At 51.8% G+C, this 20,630-nt stretch overlaps 1 protein-coding gene across 6 annotated transcripts in view; it reads right to left on the reverse strand.

Annotated features, from left to right (window-relative positions):
- Positions 1–20,630, reverse strand: part of LOC142303813 (immunoglobulin superfamily containing leucine-rich repeat protein 2-like) — a 118,542-nt gene that overhangs the window by 44,538 nt on the left and 53,374 nt on the right. For 2 of the 6 annotated variants that reach the window (XM_075345567.1, XM_075345565.1), the window contains exon 2: positions 8,964–9,051. The exons of 2 other annotated variants lie outside the window; for them this stretch is intronic. The gene's annotated coding sequence lies outside the window, so the exon portion shown is untranslated. Of the gene's footprint in view, positions 1–8,950; positions 9,052–20,630 lie in introns of all 6 variants that reach the window. 2 more of the 6 variants (XM_075345564.1, XM_075345563.1) reach the window with 1 other exon arrangement.

Raw genomic sequence — 20,630 nt, forward strand, 5'->3', positions numbered from 1 at the left:
CTCTTTCCCCCTCTGTCTCTTTCCCCCTCTGTCTCTTTCCCCCTCTGTCCTCTTTCCCCCTCTGTCTCTTTCCCCCTCTGTCTCTTTCCCCCTCTGTCTCTTTCCCCCTCTGTCTCTTTTCAGGTGTCTCTTTCCCCCTCTTGTCTCTTTCCCCCTCTGTCTCTTTCCCCATCTGTCTCTTTTCAGGTGTCTCTTTCCCCATCTGTCTCTTTTCAGGTGTCTCTTTCCCCATCTGTCTCTTTTCAGGTGTCTCTTTCCCCCTCTGTCTCTTTTCAGGTGTCTCTTTCCCCCTCTGTCTCTTTCCCCATCTGTCTCTTTTCAGGTGTCTCTTTCCCCCATCTGTCTCTTTTCAGGTGTCTCTTTCCCCATCTGTCTCTTTTCAGGTGTCTCTTTCCCCCTCTGTCTCTTTCCCCCTCTGTCTCTTTCCCCATCTGTCTCTTTTCAGGTGTCTCTTTCCCCATCTGTCTCTTTTCAGGTGTCTCTTTCCCCATCTGTCTCTTTTCAGGTGTCTCTTTCCCCCTCTGTCTCTTTTCAGGTGTCTCTTTCCCCCTCTGTCTCTTTTCAGATGTCTCTTTCCCCCCTCTGTCTCTTTTCAGGTGTCTCTTTCCCCCTCTGTCTCTTTTCAGGTGTCTCTTTCCCCCTCTGTCTCTTTTCAGGTGTCTCTTTTCAGGTGTCTCTTTCCCCCTCTGTCTCTTTCCCCCTCTGTCTCTTTCCCCGTCTGCCTGTCTCTGTCTGTCTCTTTCCTTGTCTGTCTCTATTTCTCTGTCTCTTTCCCCATCTTTCTCTATCAATGTCTGTGTCTTTCCCCATCTATCTTTGTCTGTCTCTCTGGCTGTCTCCTCCTTCAATGTCTGCCTGTCTCTGTCCCTGTCTGCATGCCTGTCTGTCTCTTTCCCCATCTGTCTCTTTCCCTATCTGTCTCTTTGCCCGTCTGTCTCTGTTTGTCTTTTTCACCTTTTGTCTCTGTCTGTCTCTTTCACCATTTGTCTGTCTGTCTCTTTTCTGTCTGTCTATCTCTGTCTCTCTCTATCCGTCTCCCCACCGACATCTTATTACCTCCCATATAAGCTTCTTATACTATGAATGTCTTTTGTTCCTCTAGCAACCAATCACAGCTCTTACTAATAACCTGTAGTTCCAAGCTCCATTTACTTTACTGGAGCCATGATTTTTGGAGCGTAACTGTAAAATGTGGGGTTAAATTTTCCTGTCAAAACATAGTCTACAGCAGGGGTCTCAAACTCGGCTGGGTGTATGGGCCGCACACAGGAAAAAAATAATTTGAGGGGCCGCATTCCTTTCAGGACAAAGTGACATTGGTAGTGGTACCATTTTTTCTTTCTATACAACCTTGAATCACTGTTTTTGAACATTTTTCATTTGTCCATTATAACAAAGGTGTAGTGTGTGTATATGTATGTATATATATATACATACATACATACACACACACACTTTTTTTTACATTTTTTCCCCTTTTTGTAAGTAATACAGTTTTACAATAACCACCGCATAGTAATTTTGGCCAACATCTTGTAGTAATGTTCCCCATCTTGTTTCCCATTCTGTAAAAATGTGTGCATCCTTGTCCCCTTGTAGCAATGTGCCTCAGCTAACACACACACACACACACACACATCCCCTCCCCCCACCCTGTGCAGCCTCAGCCAATACACATCCCCTCCCCCCACCCTGTGCAGCCTCAGCCAATACACATCCCCTCCCCCCACCCTGTGCAGCCTCAGCCAATACACATCCCCTCCCCCCACCCTGTGCAGCCTCAGCCAATACACATCCCCTCCCCCCACCCTGTGCAGCCTCAGCCAATACACATCCCCTCCCCCCACCCTGTGCAGCCTCAGCCAATACACATCCCCTCCCCCCACCCTGTGCAGCCTCAGCCAATACACATCCCCTCCCCCCACCCTGTGCAGCCTCAGCCAATACACATCCCCTCCCCCCACCCTGTGCAGCCTCAGCCAATACACATCCCCTCCCCCCCACCCTGTGCAGCCTCAGCCAATACACATCCCCTCCCCCCACCCTGTGCAGCCTCAGCCAATACACATCCCCTCCCCCCACCCTGTGCAGCCTCAGCCAATACACATCCCCTCCCCCCACCCTGTGCAGCCTCAGCCAATACACATCCCCTCCCCCCACCCTGTGCAGCCTCAGCCAATACACATCCCCTCCCCCCACCCTGTGCAGCCTCAGCCAATACACATCCCCTCCCCCCACCCTGTGCAGCCTCAGCCAATACACATCCCCTCCCCCCACCCTGTGCAGCCTCAGCCAATACACATCCCCTCCCCCCACCCTGTGCAGCCTCAGCCAATACACATCCCCTCCCCCCACCCTGTGCAGCCTCAGCCAATACACATCCCCTCCCCCCACCCTGTGCAGCCTCAGCCAATACACATCTCCCCCCCCCCACCCTGTGCAGCCTCAGCCAATACACATCCCCCCCCCCACCCTGTGCAGCCTCAGCCAATACACATCCCCCCCCCCCACCCTGTGCAGCCTCAGCCAATACACATCCCCCCCCCCCACCCTGTGCAGCCTCAGCCAATACACATCCCCTCCCCCCACCCTGTGCAGCCTCAGCCAATACACATCCCCTCCCCCCACCCTGTGCAGCCTCAGCCAATACACATCTCCCCCCCCCCACCCTGTGCAGCCTCAGCCAATACACATCCCCCCCCCCACCCTGTGCAGCCTCAGCCAATACACATCCCCCCCCCCACCCTGTGCAGCCTCAGCCAATACACATCCCCCCCCCCACCCTGTGCAGCCTCAGCCAATACACATCCCCCCCCCACCCTGTGCAGCCTCAGCCAATACACATCCCCCCCCCACCCTGTGCAGCCTCAGCCAATACACATCCCCCCCCCCACCCTGTGCAGCCTCAGCCAATACACATCCCCCCCCCCCACCCTGTGCAGCCTCAGCCAATACACATCCCCCCCCCCACCCTGTGCAGCCTCAGCCAATACACATCCCCCCCCACCCTGTGCAGCCTCAGCCAATACACATCCCCCCCCACCCTGTGCAGCCTCAGCCAATACACATCCCCCCCCCCCCACCCTGTGCAGCCTCAGCCAATACACATCCCCCCCCCCCACCCTGTGCAGCCTCAGCCAATACACATCCCCCCCCCCACCCTGTGCAGCCTCAGCCAATACACATCCCCCCCCCACCCCCCACCCTGTGCAGCCTCAGCCAATACACATCCCCCCCCACCCTGTGCAGCCTCAGCCAATACACATCCCCCCCCACCCTGTGCAGCCTCAGCCAATACACATCCCCCCCCCACCCTGTGCAGCCTCAGCCAATACACATCCCCCCCCACCCTGTGCAGCCTCAGCCAATACACATCCCCCCCACCCTGTGCAGCCTCAGCCAATACACATCCCCCCCACCCTGTGCAGCCTCAGCCAATACACATCCCCCCACCCTGTGCAGCCTCAGCCAATACACATCCCCCCCACCCTGTGCAGCCTCAGCCAATACACATCCCCCCCACCCTGTGCAGCCTCAGCCAATACACATCCCCCCCACCCTGTGCAGCCTCAGCCAATACACATCCCCCCCACCCTGTGCAGCCTCAGCCAATACACATCCCCCCCACCCTGTGCAGCCTCAGCCAATACACATCCCCCCCACCCTGTGCAGCCTCAGCCAATACACATCCCCCCCACCCTGTGCAGCCTCAGCCAATACACATCCCCCCCACCCTGTGCAGCCTCAGCCAATACACATCCCCCCCACCCTGTGCAGCCTCAGCCAATACACATCCCCCCCACCCTGTGCAGCCTCAGCCAATACACATCCCCCCCACCCTGTGCAGCCTCAGCCAATACACATCCCCCCCACCCTGTGCAGCCTCAGCCAATACACATCCCCCCCACCCTGTGCAGCCTCAGCCAATACACATCCCCCCCACCCTGTGCAGCCTCAGCCAATACACATCCCCCCCACCCTGTGCAGCCTCAGCCAATACACATCCCCCCCACCCTGTGCAGCCTCAGCCAATACACATCCCCCCCACCCTGTGCAGCCTCAGCCAATACACATCCCCCCCCACCCTGTGCAGCCTCAGCCAATACACATCCCCCCCACCCTGTGCAGCCTCAGCCAATACACATCCCCCCCACCCTGTGCAGCCTCAGCCAATACACATCCCCCCCACCCTGTGCAGCCTCAGCCAATACACATCCCCCCCACCCTGTGCAGCCTCAGCCAATACACATCCCCCCCACCCTGTGCAGCCTCAGCCAATACACATCCCCCCCACCCTGTGCAGCCTCAGCCAATACACATCCCCCCCACCCTGTGCAGCCTCAGCCAATACACATCCCCCCCACCCTGTGCAGCCTCAGCCAATACACATCCCCCCCACCCTGTGCAGCCTCAGCCAATACACATCCCCCCCACCCTGTGCAGCCTCAGCCAATACACATCCCCCCCACCCTGTGCAGCCTCAGCCAATACACATCCCCCCCACCCTGTGCAGCCTCAGCCAATACACATCCCCCCCACCCTGTGCAGCCTCAGCCAATACACATCCCCCCCACCCTGTGCAGCCTCAGCCAATACACATCCCCCCCACCCTGTGCAGCCTCAGCCAATACACATCCCCCCCACCCTGTGCAGCCTCAGCCAATACACATCCCCCCCACCCTGTGCAGCCTCAGCCAATACACATCCCCCCCACCCTGTGCAGCCTCAGCCAATACACATCCCCCCCACCCTGTGCAGCCTCAGCCAATACACATCCCCCCCACCCTGTGCAGCCTCAGCCAATACACATCCCCCCCACCCTGTGCAGCCTCAGCCAATACACATCCCCCCCACCCTGTGCAGCCTCAGCCAATACACATCCCCCCCACCCTGTGCAGCCTCAGCCAATACACATCCCCCCCACCCTGTGCAGCCTCAGCCAATACACATCCCCCCCACCCTGTGCAGCCTCAGCCAATACACATCCCCCCCACCCTGTGCAGCCTCAGCCAATACACATCCCCCCCACCCTGTGCAGCCTCAGCCAATACACATCCCCCCCACCCTGTGCAGCCTCAGCCAATACACATCCCCCCACCCTGTGCAGCCTCAGCCAATACACATCCCCCCCACCCTGTGCAGCCTCAGCCAATACACATCCCCCCCACCCTGTGCAGCCTCAGCCAATACACATCCCCCCCACCCTGTGCAGCCTCAGCCAATACACATCCCCCCCACCCTGTGCAGCCTCAGCCAATACACATCCCCCCCACCCTGTGCAGCCTCAGCCAATACACATCCCCCCCACCCTGTGCAGCCTCAGCCAATACACATCCCCCCCACCCTGTGCAGCCTCAGCTAACACACACGAAAACATTCTTCTCACCTGCTGTCAGCGGCATGCAGGCACGTGGACTCGGTGAAGCCTCAGCTACCACACACACACACAGTGCAGCCTCAGCCAGCAACAGAACCACACACACGGCATGAGAGACAGACACAGACAGAGAGACACACACACACACACACACACACACACACACACACACACAGAGACTGCAGCCTCAGCCAGCAACACGAAAACATTCTTCTCACCTGCTGTCAGCGGCACGCAGGCACGTGGACCAGGTAATGATCACAGCTGCTGTCATCGCTGAACGTTCGGCCGGCGCGTGCAGAGCAGTTCTCACTGCACAACAGCCACTGGCCAATCACAGGCAAGCATCTGAGGTCATATGCAGCAGGTGCTTGCCTCTGATTGGCAGGCGGCTGTCATTGCGTTCTGCAGCGAGAACTTCACTGTGCGCGGCAAACACAAAACTGTAGGCTGAAATAAATAACTGACAGCTGCGGCCCCTGCACCGGTCGCCATCTTTACCAGGTCCACGGGCCTGCGGGCCGCAAGAAGCCACCTGAAGGGCCGCATGCGGCCCGCGGGCCGCGTGTTTGAGACCCCTGGTCTACAGTGTTCCCTGGGTCACATGAGGTGTCTGTGCAAAATTTCGTGATTGTAAAGGGTGCTTTACACGCTGCGACATCGCTAGCGATCTCGTTAGCGATGTGACACGCCAGATCGCATCTGTCGCAGCGTGTAAAGCACCCTTAAATGCGACGGTGCGGATACATTTTTTGTTTCACTGTTTCCCCATTATGTAGATAGGGGCAAAATTGATTGGTAAATTGGAACGCGCGGGGTTAAAATTTCACCTCACAACATAGCCTATGACGCTCTCGGGGTCCACACGTGTGAGTGTGCAAAATTTTGTGGCTGTAGCTGCGACGGTGCAGATGCCAATCCGGGACATACACACACACACACACACACACACACACATACATACACACACACACACACACACATTCAGCTTTATATATTAGATGACCAGAGAAAGGATATTGATACCAATTCCCAGACAGCATAAATAGTACAAATAAATTAACGGCAGTGTACACAAGGTTCATGCATATTCAAATATTCATGGAGGAATCGATTGTTCCCCTTTCTCAGATATAATTAGTTGGTCTCCTGAAAAATCAGCAATCTAGAATTAACAAATTAGTTATACAGCAAAGTTCCATTTGTGTCTGTGTCATCAGACCCTTTCTGAGGAAGACATACGAAACAGACGTCAAGGGAGTCCCGTGGCAGCTATGTAAGACATGTGTTACTATGAATCATTTTGTGCACTTTAAGGGGTGCTTTACACGTTGCGACATCACTAGCAATTGCTAGCGATGTCCAGCGCGATAGCACCCGCCCCCGTCGCACATGCGATATGTGGTGATTGCTGCCGTAGCGAACATTATCGCTACGGCAGCTTCACACGCACATACCTGGTCGGCGATGTCGCTGTGACTGCCGAACAATCCCTCCTTCAAGGGGGAGGTGCGTTCGGCATCACAGCGACGTCACCACGACGTCACTAATCGGACGGCCAATAGAAGCGGAGGGGTGGAGATGAGCGGGACATAACATCCCCCACACCTTCTCCCTTCCGCATTGCCAGCGGGACGCAGGTAAGGAGATGTTTCTCGCTCCTGCAAGTTTACACACAGCGATGTGTGGAGCTGCAGGAACGACAAACAACATCGTACCTGCGGTCGAACCCGGCGCCGGATGTGCATCACTAATGACGTGACACCGACGATATATCAGTATCAATGTCGCAACGTGTAAAGCCCGCCTAACTCCATAATGGTAATGAGGATGGGGATTTAATCCAGTAATGTTGTTATAATTTTTTATTTAAATCCTGCTGCTATTTGCACATTGCATATGCACTTTAGTTGGACATGTAAAATGTGCTAATATGGTAATTATTTGTGCACTTGAATTTCATAATTGCAATGAAGATGGGGATTTAACCCTTTAATGATGATAAAATATCAATTACCTTAAATCCTGCTGCTATTTGTACATTGCATATGCACTTTAGTTGGTTACCTTGCAAAGTGTTTTAGGATATATATGATGGGTGGTGCAATAGATGTAACAATAACACATGATTAACCCCTTGCTATTTATACTTGATGTTTTGATCTCCTGGACTCCATTTCATTAAATTATAATTGTTGTATGAACTAAATTTAACTTGTAGCTTTATAATTTATTGATAAGCACTGACACTTTGTTAAATATAATTTTTGTATAGCTTTATAAAGTAATGGTGAACATTGACACTTTTGGATATAGTTATATATGGGTTCCAGGAAACCAATAAAATGACACAAATACAAATGGAACTTTGCTGTATAAATAATTTGTTAATTCTAGATTGCTGATTTTTCAGGAGACCAACTAATTATATCTGGGGAAGTGGAACAATCGATTCCTCCATGAATATTTGAATATGCATGAACCTTGTGTACACTGTCATTAATTTATTTGTACTATTTATGCTGTCTGGGAATTGGTATCAATAGCCTTTCTTTGGTCATTTTTATATATTGATATATGTATTTTGTGTTTAATAAAGAATTAATTAATTAATTGTGGTTCTGGGTCAATTGATTTGGAGGTTGTATATTCTGGGGACCCAGTCATTGGATAGAATTGAGTTCAGTTGATCGCTCTCACATGCCGGCGGCCGGGCGCTCAGCTGAACGTTCGGCCACCGAGAAACAAAATAAAGTTTCTGTGATTTTAAAAAAAAAAAAAAAATGGAGCATGCACAGTGAAAAATAAAGGTTTCCGCCGCTCAAAAAAAGTTACATGCTGCGTTCCCTCTGCCCGACGCAGCGTCAAAATAACGACACTGAGTCGTCCAGCGGATGCAACGCTAACACTTGCATTACAGTGAGTCGTCCATACAAGTCTATGGAGAATAGTGCAGGGCGGACTGCGCTGAACGCAAGTGTGAAAGTATCAGAAGGTATTGGACAAGAAATGCTAAACTGTTCTAATAAGTTTGGGCATGATTCAAAAATACTTGTACAGGATGTGTTATATGTTCCAGGATTAGAAGGAGGATTGTTATTTGTAAAACGTCTAACAGCTAAAGGACTTCGGGACCCAGTCACACACAACGAGATCGCTAACGAGATTGTTGCTGAGTCAAAGTTTCTGTGACGTAGCAACGATCTCGCCAGCAATCTCGTTATGTGTGAAACCTACCAGCGATCAGGCCCCTGCTGTGAGATCTCTAGTCATTGCCGAATGGTCCGGACCATTTTCTTCAAAGGCGATGTCCTGCTGGGCAGGACGCATTGCTGTGTTTGACGCCTACCAATGACCTCTTAACAACCTCGTTGACGACTGCGCACTCAGACACGTAGGTGTGCATTGTGCCCCTACACTACGCCCCTATTCGAGGTCTGAAGTGTAACACTAGCTGCCATGTGACAGGGTCCCAACGACCGCCTAGATGGTTATACAGGTCGCTCATTGTTACTGCGTCGTTAGTAAGGTCTGACTGTGTGACATCTCACCAGCAACCTCCCAGCAACTTACCAGTGATCCTTACCAGGTCGTATTGTTGTTGGGATCGTTGGTAAGTCGTTGTGTGTGACTGGGCCTTTACTGTAAAATTCAAAGATGATGAATTTACAATCCTAGCGGGAAATAAGATAATAACCAATGTCAAGGCAGATGAACAATTATATCATCTAGGCACATTAAAGGAACAGATGAAGTTGTGTACATATGTTCACAAGAATTGTATTCACATGTGGCATAGACGTCTATGACACATACATCCTGAAAGTATAACGGAGATACAAAAGAAAGAATTGAGAAAGGGTCTATTGATATCTGATTGCTCATTTACCGTAAGATGTGAATGTTGTATAAAATCTAAAAGTACCAGAATATCTATACTTAAAGAAAGTGAGACAAAAAGCTTGACCACTTGATTTGGTGCATACTTACGTATGTGGACCCATGAAAGTGACTACATCAGGAGGCAATAGATATATAGTGACTTTTATAGATGACTACTCAAGATAAACAGTCAGATACTTGATCAAGAACAAAAGTGAAGTTTTCAATAAATTAATAGACTATGTGACAAAGTCGAATTAACGAGTTTCAGAGGAAGCCAATTGTCATTAGAAGTGATAATGGAGAGGAATTCACAGGACAGGAAATAGAAAACTACTTAAGACAAAATAGAGCATCAAAAGACTGTTCCATATACACCTGAACAAAATGGGGTAGCAGAAAGGAAAAACACAACTCTGACTGAAATGATAAGATGTATGCTAACAGATTCCAAACTACCAGAGACATATTGGGGTGAAGCAGCAATGACAGCTACTTATCTACAAAACTGACTTTTTTCTAGAAAACTTAAAAAAAACCATATTAACTGTGGCAGGGTAAGAAACCAAGTGTGAATCATCTAGGAGTTATTGAATGTAAAGTTTTTGTATTTTTCCAACAGAAAAACGCTCCAAACTTCAAAACAGATCCATAGAAGGAATATTTGTTGGATATAGTGAAAATTGCAAAGGATATAGAATCCTAGATCCCAAAACAGACAGTGATACGGTGAGTAACTCATTGAGGATCTAAATAAAGACACAATGAAATCACTGGAAACAAAAAATGAGAAAAACTGCAGTGATATAACTGAAAGAACATCTGATGAAAAGGAAGTTGAAATTGATAAAAAACAGAATACTGAAAGTGAAGAGATACAACTACAAACAGACACAGAACGAAGACGTTCAATAAGAGAAAACAAAGGAAACCACCAATACGTCTTTCATATAAGGCAAGTACAAGCAAAATTTATGAGCCTATCTCTTGGAAAGACATATCTCGATTTCTTGAAGAAGAAGCTAATAAAGGATACATGCAACAGAAACAGAAATAAAATCCATGCATGACTCAAAGACATGGACACTGACAGAATTAGCAGAAGGAAGAAAAGCTATAGGATTTAAATGGGTTTTTTAAAAAAAAAAATACCAAAGAGATGACAAAGCTGAACGATACCGAGCAAGACTCGTAGCTAAAGGTTATTCTCAAAATTATGGAGAAGACTATGATGAAACATTTGCTCCAGTTGTCAAGCATACTACAATAAGAACTTTGCAGTTGCAGCAATGAAATAAATGGAGTTGAAGCATCTGGACGTAAAGACAGCATTTTTGATTGGAGATTTAACAGAAGATATTTACATGGAACAACCTCCAGGATTCAAAGATAAAAGTAACCCGAACATGATTTGTAAACTACAGAAAAGTATATACAGTTTAAGCAAGCTGCTAAAGCGTGGAATGATAAAATCACAGACGTGCTCACAAATGAAAAATTTCAAGGAAGCAAAGCTGATCCTTGCCTATACACAAAAAGACTGATGGACAGATGGATCTATGTACTCATATATGTTGATGATATTTTGTTTGTTTTGAAAAAGAAAGGGATGAAGAGGACATACTAAAAATTCTGAATCAACATTTCGAGATCAAAGACTTGGGAAATGTGAAACAGCACCTAGGAATACAGACAGAAAGAGAAGAAGATGGAAATTTCCTACTTAATCAAAATCACGTGATTTAAGACATAATCAAAACATTTAGATTGAAGGATGCAAAAACAGTAAAGTCTGCAATGGAAACCAGTTATGCTCTGGCTTCAAATTATGGCACCCGGAGTCGGGTCACATACAGGCCACCAGATTCACTACCTGGGAAGGGCTGATAATCATAACATACTAATAATAATAACACACAGAAGGGTCAGTATACTCTGCACTGACATGAAGTGCAGACGATCATCATATACATATAACACACTGTTTTGGTTGCTCTTCTCACCCGTGTCTCTAGTACATGGGACTGCCCAGCTGCCCCATGGAGAGCACAGTAAGGCTGCTTTCACACATCTGGCTTGAGCTGTGTGGCTCAATCCGGCAGTGCAAGCTATGCAACGGATGCGGTGAAAACACAGCATCCTTTGCATACGTGTTTCCCATGCGGCCCGTCCGTTTTTTGCCACTTGCGGCATGCTAATGAGCATGCGCAGTGGCAAAAACCGCATGTGGCGGCCGGATGCGTTTTTTGCCGCATCGCGCCACATACGGCTGCCATAGGCATGCATTGAAAAATGTGCCGCATCGACCGGATGCGTCGCGATGCATTTTTTTTGCCGCACGAAAAAACGTGCCAGGCAACGTTCCATCCGGCCGCCGCATCGGCTAAATCTGCCGCATGCGGCAAAAACCGGATGGAACGCAAGGCCATGCGGCACAATGCGGCACTAATTAAAGTCTATGCAGGAAAATCGCAACCGGCACAAAAAAAACGGTTGCGATTTTCCTGCAAAGTGCCGGATTGTGCCGCATTGCAGAAACACGAGGTGTGAAAGCAGCCTAATGGCATTGTATGTGTCCCCCACTATATACAGTGATGGCAGGTATCTGCACACAGCCCTTGTTCCCCTTATGATACAATCACAAGCAGCCCAGATGTCATGAAGAATTTGTATAATAGAGCCAAGGCCAGCTCCAAGATTTTGTGGGCCCCGATCGAACACACAGAAACGCACATACACAGATGCGTACACATACAGGCTAACTTACATATACATATTTGAAGACAAATTTACAAAAATGCATATAAACAGACATTAAATATATAACCAGTCATATACACTGACATACATATATAGATCAGAGATAGTTTTAATATGGGGAGTCTCATTCACCTATCCTGCTTGTATCCATCCAGCTTCTACATGGCATGTGGCTGTGCAGGTTGTGCTGCTTGATGGCCATCGCTTTAACAGACATGACCACACACAGTACATGGTCTGCTAGCAGTAATGCTGCCGGGTCAGCTTTCATGCTAGGTACGGGGAAGTGTCAAGCAAAAGGGAAAGGAAACCCTGTGTCTAGGAAAGGGGGAGATGGTGACCCCTGAACACACCTACCGCTGTCCCCTGGCTTTTCTCACCTCCCTAGATAGGTTCTGCACCTGTCCGCCGAACAGGATACCTGGCCCTGGCTCACCCTGAACTGTGGCCTAGTTAGGGAACGGATAGGATGAGTGCTTAAACACACAAGGAATACACACAGGGGAAAGTATATGAATAAATTATCACCAGATGACTCAGGGAGGGGAACTGCAACAACAACAAAGTTTCTCCAGATTAATACAAGCAGACTGCTTGCACCCAAGACCTGTATAGGGTTTTTAAACCTATCACCAGCTAACATTAAGGGGAACTGATGGTATTTAAGAACACAAGGGGAAGTGATTATGATGAACAGCTAAAATGGTGAGGCTATCTGCAAGGTCCTGAAAGAAAAGAGATAACCCAAAGCAGGGAAGATGCACAGAACACCATCTACAAAAAAGCAGGAAGAATAGAATGTCAGGGACCAGTTTATGTAGCCAAACGCTGCAACTTTCTACAGCCAGACAACGGAGGACTGTCTTTCACCCATGACACACTCATGACACCAGCACTGCGCTATTAATTCTGCTTTTGTGCCAGCCCGGCAAAGTCACTGCTAGTAGACAAGGCCACACAGTGGACACTGAGACTGCTGTATATACATCACAGGAGACACGGGAGATACAGTATATATATCACAGGATCACAGATGGGGCTGGGGCAAATACATTACAGGGGAGGCTGGGGGCATATACAGAACTTTGGGACATAGACAGTACTGGGGGCATAAACGTTACTGGAGTGGGCATACACATTACTGGAAACGCTGGGGGGCATACACATACTGGGGACGCTGGGGGGCATACACATTACTGAGGCCAGGGGGGGCATACACATTACTGTGGTAAGTGAGAGGCATACACATTACTAGGGATGCTGGGGGGCATACACATTACTGGTAATGCTGAGTGGCATACGTATATGTGACGCCCTGGCCTATCAGGTCGTCACAGGGTATTGTGCAATCTGCCCTTCTGTGCAATATCCACCTCTTCCTTCGTTACGGGTCCCTAACCAAAGGTGTTGCCAAAACCAGCTAATCAAAATCCTAGGAACACTCTGCACCACACCCACCAGACACACCAGTGGAGGGCCTGAGTGGAATAGGGTCGCCCACTTGGGGAGTTGGTTAAGGGGAGGTCAGGAGTGTCAGGAGTAGGCCAGTGTAGAGTTGGAAGTGAAGGAGAGAGGAGGTCAGGAGCTGAGCTCCTCTGAAGTACTAGGTGGCAGACAGTGGTCTGGGCCTAATAGGAGCTGGACCCCCGGTCGCAGGGGATCGTGACAAGGGGCACGGTATTGTCAAGGAGGACAGCCAGCGGCCTTGTACCATCACCGGGCTGGGACCAGTGCACGACGGGGTACGTCGACCCTAGGTCAGGGAGTAGCTTCAGGCAACCTGAAAATTCACCCGATGAGAACGGAGCCTTCAAGATCTGCTCTCCAACCGCTCCAAAATCGGGGTACTAGTGCAACGAGGGGGATAGAACTTTCCATTAAAACGGTCCAGAAAATCCCAAGCGTGAACCCTGAGAGCAAGCTCCCTCAGTTAGCCACACTGGTGAGCGGGACCCGACTAGTTTCAAGCTATAGGGGCCAACTAAGAAGAGAACAAGGTGCCAAGGGAAAGGTCACAGATCATCAGGCAACACCAGCAGAAACGGGACCCAAACATGCTCCTCCTCAGCGGCAGCGGTGTCCAGAACTTTGGTTTACTAAGTTGTCGGTGTCAGCATTATTGGACTGAGTGAGTACGCAAGTGACCCTTACCTTCCGAACGGCACATCATTGCCACTATCATCGAGTCCCTGGGCATTCCCCCCTACCCGTGGAGGGGTTAAACACCTGGCTGCCCACTCCATCGCCACCGGGTACTCCCCAGCTGCAGCGGTGGTACTCTATCTTACCATACACCACGGGTGGCATCACGAACTGTAAATACACAATCCCCTATAAATACCTCCTTAATTCGAGTGGCCGCACGACCCCCGGGTCCGGACGCCCATCGAGCCACCGCGGAACCGGATCCGAGCAGCCCGGCTGCTGACGTGGGGGCAGCACATATACACTAGGGGCATACACAGTACTTGGGATGCTGGGAGGCATACACATTTCTAGGGCCAGTGGGGGGCATACACATACTGAGAATGCTGAGAGCACTTGCAGCCCTGGGGGATGCTGAAGGGCATACAAATACTGGGGACGCTGGGGGACATACACATACTGGGGAAAGCTGGCTGGCACACATATACTGGGGGACGCTGGGAGCACATGCAGCAATGGGGTACGCTTGGGGCATACGGGCATACACATACTGGGGGACGCTGTGGGGCATACACATTATTGGGGATAATGGGGGGCAAACACATATGAGGGATGTTGGGGGCATACACATACTGGGGATGCTGGGGGCATATACATGCTGGGAAGCATAATGATGTAAGTCATCCACTATTCAACTCAGCTGAAACAATCTGATCCAGACCATACAGGAGGCGGGTTGGGCGTGTGTTCCACTGTGGAACGCATATAGAAAGAAGTGCCTACTCTTACTGTGGAGAAGGAGGTGCCAGCCTGCATTCCACAATGGAACGCAAATGGGAAGAAGTGACTGAGTGATAATGCGAAGGCCTGTGGTAAGAGGAAGCGACAGGTGGGGGAGGCAGCAGCAGGATGAGTCCAATCTGCTCCACCGGTCCACACTTCATGGAGGAAAGCAGAAGCGTAACTTCCACTGTGGCAGCACGCGCTCAATTGTGGAATGCATATAGGAGGAGGGACAGTGCACACGCCTAGTAATCATGCATGAAATGAAGCAATGCTACCAGCCTGCATTGTGCATTCCACAGGGGAACCCAAATGGGAGGAAGTGAAGTCTCACAAAAAGGAAGTGATGGGTGGTGCGTCAGCAGCAAAAGGATGAGCCCGCCCCAAGGATGTAGGGGAAAATGGATACTGGCGCAGTGGCACGCTGAAGGTTTCCAAGACAGCATGAGTACCCCCCCATCTGGCCAGGGTCTTGGCACTTGCCTGGGTGTCCCAGGGACTGGCACCAGCCCTGAATGCAGCAGTTATGTGTGATACATCAGTTATGTCTGCAGCAAGTTCACACAGGAGCAGTATCTGCAATGTGTGAGGTAAATTGTAGTCGATATGTAGCACCCCTGAGATCATAAGGGTGCTACAAGGTTCTGCATCACCACAAGGATGCAGGGCCTACCCCCTTAGGGACCCAGAACCCCAGTTCCGGTAATACAAAAAACCCAGGTAATCCCAGTTTTCCCCAACATTCCCCCACACAATGGTACTTAGCTAGGGTGGGACCAATGGATTGCCGCCTCGAGGTGGAGCCAATCTAGTCCACTAGTTGACCAGGTGGGAGGGGCAGACTGTGGAGAGTAGTCAGTCTAGAGTTGACAGTAAAGTGTGAAGGTGTGACTGAGCAACGTCCTGACTCGGGTTGACGGTGACCTGGTACCCAGGAGAAGTGGTTGCCGGTGGAGTAGGGTGGAGTACTCCCGGAACTACGCACCTTTGGGATACAGGACCCTAGGACAGGAAAGAGCTCCAAGCCGACCTGTTAACACCTGCACAGCTGACCCTAAAGAATCCAAAGACTCAGTAGCAAAGGGAGAACCGGGGACAGGACCAGAGACTCCAACCCCACAGGGTTCACGCTACCGTCAGGCGGACAGAAGTGGACAAACCACAGAACGGGGACCCCCAGTGTTCTTTACCACGGGGACCCACTTACCAGAGACAGGTGCAGGGGAAAAAGGTACCAGAGAACCAGACTTGCATTGGGACGATGGGGACCTGGAGGTGAAACCAGCCGACCTCGGGCAACCAGTTGACATCTCAAGTGAGTAAACCAGTTGCACTGAACACCTGTCTGGACTCCCTTCTTTCGACGCCCACTGCACCATACACCTGCTGGGGCAATACCCTACTGGCGGAGGGACTACCATACTAGCTGCTAATACCACCAGCCCCAGTAGAGACATTCTGCAGCGGCGGCTACCCACACTTAGCCGCAACACCGCAAGTGGCGTCACGAATAAACTTTATTCACCAATCCCCTGTATATATCCCCATTACAAAAAGGGCCCAGGGCACGGACCCGGGTAACTGCCACCATCGTGACATTCCCAAGTCGTACGCTGCCCGGAACTGAGTACCCCATATCCCTGGGTGCTACAGATACATGCAGGGACATGGCGACTATATGAATTCCTCAGGTAATATTGATTCCATATATGATGTAGGAGCCAGGGGCGGACATATCATTGGTGCAAACAGGGGCCCAAGAGGTAAAATACCCATTTCTACCTCCAAATCAGGTGCAATTTTGCGTTTTTATGAGCTCTTGAGCTGCAAAAGTTTCATATATTGTTCTTGCACAAGGGCTCTTTTCTGTCTGTGTCCGCCAGTGGTAGGAGGTGATACCACACAAGTACATGAATATGTGAAAATGGTCATATAATCTGTATGTGAGGGGATATTATACTCCCTAACACTGCAGACATGTTTCCTCCAGTTCTTCTAGTGATAGACAGAGAGAGAATGAGAGATAAAACAGAGAGTTACACTCTCTTTATAGTCCCAACCTTTCGAAAGAAGACACCATGCACAGACATACTGTGCTCTTTCCTCTTAAAACAGAATCACTCTTGCTTAAAGTCTGTACAGCTAAACAACAAAGCTACAGGAGTTATGGTTCCACCCCCCCCAAAGTCGTGTACCCCTTCGCTTAGTGCACCAGCGGTGTCTTTACTCCCTGTGCACAATTAAACTTCTCCTATCTGTCAGATGTACTCTTCACTTACAAAAATAAGCTCTCCACTATACTCTGTGATTGATGTCCTCCTTCTCTCTTAACATTGGTGGTGGTACTTTGTGTCATGCCTCAGGTTCGGCACTCAAACCGGTGACCTTGTGCAGCGTGGTCAATTTCCCTGTTCATATACTGATGGTGTTTTACTATTGCTTCTATCCTTTTTGTTTGTGGTTATCAGGTGTTTTTACTTGCTCATTTTCTATGTCCTATCACATGCTGTACTGCTGTGGAGGGCCAGGTCCACTCCCAGAAGTGTGGCGCCCCTGAGGCTTCAGTCGCCACAGAGTATTGCACCTAAGATTTGGGTGTAATGCTAAACCCGGATCCTGAGGAGGTCAGCCCCGGTTTCACCACTTACACACTCAAATAAACACCAGGTTGTCCCTGTTCCCACTGGGGACTGGGCTAGGGTAGGGTAATAAAGGGGTTGCCTACAGAGTGGCATTTACAAGATGCCCTCATACAGGGGCCCCTGTCCCACTATCTTAGGATCTGGGAGGGGGGAGGTGCAGCCAGCAGGGGGAGTCAGGAGCCAACACAACAGTTGGAGAGTTCTCCAGCAGGAGACGAAAGGAGTAGACATGTCTCACGGGTGCTCCAGTGGGAGAAAGGGGAGTTCACATGGTTGCCGTGGGGAGAGTGCATCTGCTACCCTTGGAATCTGCGCCACTCAGGGAACAAGAGTACTACTTGTTAAAACCCAGATCCCCAAGTAGCTTCAAGCCAGGGGATTCACTGCACAGACGCTTCAAGGAGGGAACCCACTGAACACCACACTGGACTGATCTTTAAAGGATTCGAGTTCGACGGAGCCCATCACAGCAAGTGACCGGCTTTACCCAGGTGAGCAGCACAGCACAAAAAGTGAGTAAGCAACCTGGAATCGCAGCCAAAGACTCTGACTCTTCATTCCCGGTACTGCCGCTCCGCGCTTCGGTGCCTGTCATTACTACTCCCCTCATCATCCTCCCCAGGGCCCCCTCCACCTGTGGGGAGCGATACCATCCATAGCTGTTACCACCATCCACCCCGGAGGATAGCGACAGCAGTGGCGGCTGACTCCCTGGCTGCATATCACAGGTGGCGTCACGATGTTCACCTCACTACTACCCCCAACATCTTTACCCTACCTTCTTCTGTACGCCTCGTGGCAACGGAGCCAGGCTAGGCCACCCATGACAATGACAGTTAACGGCCCGGCAACGAGTAGGTTAAAACACCTGCCCCGTGGGGCACTACAGAAGAGCGATGCTGCTTTGCTTGACTCGGCCAGATGGCGCCACTTCTTGGCTTCAGGATCGCTGACCTCAGGAGCTTTCCAATTCGGTACAGACTCAGTGGATCTTGAGGCTCTGTCATGGTCCGGCTCACAGTCTCTATCGCAGTCCATGACTGTGCCTGTGTCCCAACCACCGTTCTCGGACAGTCTATAAGGTAATGTCTCCTAACTCTCCCTCTGTCTGTGTCATGTCACAATGACAATTGGTTAGTGGGGAACCGGGGCTCTTAATCTGTTCCTCAAGATATGGGGACCTTTGCTATCCCCAATGTCAGGGATATTCCTGATGGTGGAGAGGCCTGAGTCTCCTTCCTGGCCCTGCTCCTGACCAGTCCTGATCTGGTTTCCCATCCCCCCGAGGGAGGGATGGGACAGGAGTGTAATGAAAAATCACAGATATCAACAGACAAGGGAAAACCAAAACTATGTCACACAGCACGCACACACATACGGTAGGTAAAGGCAATAAGAGATTCATAAGGAAACAGGAGAGTTATGAGGAAGCTACAAAATAACAGGAGTAAACTTCCATAACCACAACAAGCAAATAGCACAATTTTCCCAAGAGAATCTGGGACACCACATTACACAGACCACCATAGGAACTATACCTAGCATGGTTAGATTTCATCTAGCTTAAATAGAAGGAGAGCAGATGTGATTGACTTCCACACCACATGTGATCAAAGGAACTAACAATCAGACTAAAGCCCGCTTTACATGCTGCAATGTATCTTACAATGTGTCGGCGGGGTCACGTCATAAGCATGGCCGACTTTAGGCATGTGCGACTTGTGCGGCCGCACAGGGCGCCGACGGCCATGCTTCAGGGGTGGGGCGCCGCAGAGAGGAAAGAAGTTAATTTCCTGCCTCTCTGTGCGGGCGGACGGCCGGGTGCCAGCCTCTCTTTACGGGCGGCCGGGTGCCTTCCTCTCTGTGCGGGCGGCCAGGCACCTGCCTCTCTGTGCGGGCGGCGGCTGCTTGTCTGTGCGGGTGGCCAGCCACCTGCCTCTGTTTGCGGGCGCCAGCCGCTTGTCTGTGCGGGCGGGCGGGCAGCCGCCTGCCTCTCTGTGTGGGCACCGGCCACTTGTCTGTGCGGGCGGGGCGACCGGCCGCCTGCCTCTCTGTGCGGGCGGGCGTCCGGCCGCTTGTCTGTGCCACCGGCCGCCTGCCTCTCTGTGCGGGCGCCGGCCGCTTGTCTGTGCGGGCGGGCGGCCGCCTGCCTCTCTGTGTGGGCAGCCGCCTGCCTCTCTGTGCGGGTGCCGGCCGCTTGTCTGTGTGGGCGGGCGGGCAGCCGCCTGCCTCTCTGTGCGGGCGCCGGCCGCTTGTCTGTGTGGGCGGGCGGGCAGCCACCTGTCTCTCTGTGCAGGCGCCGACCGCTTGTCTGTGCGGGCGGGCGGCCACCTGCCTCTCTGTGCGGGCGGGCCGGCCGGCTGCCTGCCTCTCTGTGCGGGCGCCGGCCGCTTGTCTGTGCGGGCGGGTGGGGGGCCACCTGCCTCTCTGTGCGGGCGGGCGTCCGGCCGCCTGCCTCTCTGTGCGGGCGCCGGCCGCTTGTCTGTGCCACCGGCCGCCTGCCTCTCTGTGCGGGCGCCGGCCGCTTGTCTGTGGGGGCAGGCGGGCAGCCGCCTGCCTCTCTGTGCGGGCGCCGACCGCTTGTCTGTGCGGGCGGCCGCCTGCCTCTCTGTGCGGGCGGGCCGGCCGGCTGCCTGCCTCTCTGTGCGGGCGGCGGCCGCTTGTCTGTGCGGGTGTGCGACCGGCCGCCTGCCTCTCTGTGCGGGTGGGCGTCCGGCCGCCTGCCTCTCTGTGCGGGCGCCGGCCGCTTGTCTGTGAGGGCGGCCGCCTGCCTCTCTGTGCGGGCGCCGGCCGCTTGTCTGTGAGGGCGGGCGGCCGCCTGCCTCTCTGTGCGGGCGCCGGCTGCTTGTCTGTGCGGGTGAGCAGCCGCCTGCCTCTCTGTGCGGGTGCCGGCCGCTTGTCTGTGTGGGCGGGCGGGCAGCCGCCTGCCTCTCTGTGCGGGCGGCCGGCTGCCTCTCTCTGCGGGCGGCCGGCCGGCTGCCTCTCTCTGCGGGCGGCCGGCCGGCTGCCTCTCTCTGCGGGCGGCCGGCCGGCTGCCTCTC

The sequence above is a fragment of the Anomaloglossus baeobatrachus genome, chromosome 4, assembly GCF_048569485.1.
Source record: "Anomaloglossus baeobatrachus isolate aAnoBae1 chromosome 4, aAnoBae1.hap1, whole genome shotgun sequence".
NCBI classification, from domain to species: domain Eukaryota; kingdom Metazoa; phylum Chordata; class Amphibia; order Anura; family Aromobatidae; genus Anomaloglossus; species Anomaloglossus baeobatrachus.